At 36.7% G+C, this 2,500-nt stretch overlaps 1 pseudogene; it reads right to left on the minus strand.

The window, feature by feature from the left end:
• Positions 1-295: 295 nt before the first annotated feature.
• Positions 296-2,500, minus strand: part of LOC130620323 (large subunit ribosomal RNA) — a 7,097-nt pseudogene continuing 4,892 nt past the window's right edge.

Genomic DNA, 2,500 nt, shown 5'->3' on the forward strand with positions numbered 1-2,500 from the left:
GCCTAGGCTTTACCTTAACCCTGAACATAGCCCTAGTCCGTAATTCTTGCTGTAATCCATACACTTGTAATCTATACATACAGTTGTAATCGATACAGTTGTAATCCATACACCTTTAATCCATACACTTTTAATCCATACATCTGTGTCTCCAAATATTAAACCGAGGTGATAAAGATGAATGGTACAGCACGCACGCATCACCTTTTTTAAAAAAAAAGTTCAGGTAAGCACAAGATAACTGGTACTCCACGGTACAAAGCAGTTGGTTAAAAAAAGGACTTGTCACAAAGTGACAAATCTGTCGAACAGAGGCTTAATCTCAGAAGATCGTAGCACAAAGGCTACTCTACTTTTTACAATACCACGTTCTTGTTTAAGTCGTCTGCATAGGATTTATCTCTGGAAATTTTAGATTTTGATAGTTGCAGCACCTCGACGGTTTTTCTCCGACTCAGTGCATTGGGACTTAGGAACGACAGAAGCCGTTCTATTCTTGTTCGCCTAAGATTATCCAGAGGTAATTATCATTGCTTTCTAGCACGGATTCTGACTTAGAGGCGTTCAGTCATAATCCAACAGATGGTAGCTTCGCACCATTGCTTTTTCAAGCAAGTGCAAATGCCAATTGTCTGAATCTGCGGTTCCTCTCGTACTGAGCAGAATTACTATTGCAACAACACTTCATCAGTAGGGTAAAACTAACCTGTCTCACGACGGTCTAAACCCAGCTCACGTTCCCTATTAGTGGGTGAACAATCCAACACTTGGTGAATTCTGCTTCACAATGATAGGAAGAGCCGACATCGAAGGATCAAAAAGCAACGTCGCTATGAACGCTTGGCTGCCACAAGCCAGTTATTACTTAAGACTTCACCGTTTCACACATACGTATCTGATAATACTCTCTTATTAAACATAATGTCATCATTTTACTTATATAATAGTAATAACTTTTGTGAAACATTTAAAAGTAGATGCAGATATTTGTCAGTGGATAGGCCATTTAGTAAGAAGAAAAATTGCCTGTAGAACCTTGGTGCTGGAAAGCCTCGTTCTCATGTTATTAACAGTTTAATGTTTTTGACAATAGAAACCGTCCAGTGTGTTTTGTATAGGACGGTTCTTACATGCATTTTTTGACAATTTTTTCTCAGTAACTACAACGTTTTAACGAAATCATAAAAAGCAAACTTATAAACAAAGGCATTTTAAGAAAAATGGCGGAATATTTTTGTGTGACTTTGGCTAGAACCAGACTTATGACGTCACAAAGTGCACGGTCAAACCTTCATAAATTCTAAAATTTCAAAAAATTTTAACTGCTGACGTCAGCATTTTTATAAAAAACGGACAAGAATTTCATGGTAGCAAATTTGGAGATCTATTACCATGCAAAATTTGGAGGTCAAAGGTCAACCGGAAGTACCTGTTTTGGGGCCTTACTTTTTTTGGTCTTTTTAAAAACAGGTAAATCGCTATAGCTTCTGAAATATTGAAGGTATTTCTTAAATCTTTGGCAGATATGTAAAACACTTCAGGCTAAAACCGGGTAGGAGCACAAATTCCCGATTTGTGGCTCTGCGGGGGGTCCAGAAGCCCTAAAATGTCAAACATTCAAGGCCAAATAAAATGCTGACGTCAGCGTTTTTTTGAAAAAAAATTCGTGTGAACCTTTGTCATGTCAAGATGGTTCATTGTGCCAAATATAAAGCCAATCCGACATGTCGTTCGGGATTTCCGATTTTTCCGATTTTTCCCTAATTTGGTGAAAACGCACGTATTGGCATGTTTAACATGCAATATTGGCCTTGCACAATTATTATTGAACGCAATATTTTACACAAATACTCACCACGTTAACCTCTCAACGCCTGGAGAAAATAATTGCCATTTGACTTTACGTTGCAGAATCATAGCGTTTCCAATTTCTCACAATTGCTGTTTTAACAAGGAAAAAGATGCGTTTTAGCATTTTTCGCGACCCATAACATCGTTTTATGATGTTGTTATCTCGTGGTACTTCATATTCACAGTTTTACATATGTATTCTTCAGGTCTACAAAAAATCTAAAACGTGTTAAAAAAACTAGAACTCAAACGAGGCTGTTCTTGTATCAAAATAAGCCGTTGAATTTCAATTTTCTGCTATTTCACGGAAATTTGACGTGCTGAAGTATTTCTTTTCAACGACATATTTTTGATGTTACAGTTCTTCTTTATTAAAACCGTTCTGTCACTAGGTACACGAAGAATAGATAAAACGAATTAAAAAAACAAGAACTCAAACGAGGCTGTTCTTGTATCAAAATAAGCCGTTGGATTTCAATTTTCTGCTATTTCACGGAAATTTGACGTGCTGAAGTATTTCTTTTCAACGACATATTTTGGATGTTACAGTTCTTCTTTATTAAAACCGTTCTGTCACTAGGCACACAAAGAATAGATAAAACGAGTTAAAAAAACTAGAACTCAAACGAGGCTGTTATTGTATCAAAAC

The sequence above is a fragment of the Hydractinia symbiolongicarpus genome, chromosome 1 (genome assembly GCF_029227915.1).
Source record: "Hydractinia symbiolongicarpus strain clone_291-10 chromosome 1, HSymV2.1, whole genome shotgun sequence".
NCBI classification, from domain to species: Eukaryota; Metazoa; Cnidaria; class Hydrozoa; order Anthoathecata; family Hydractiniidae; genus Hydractinia; species Hydractinia symbiolongicarpus.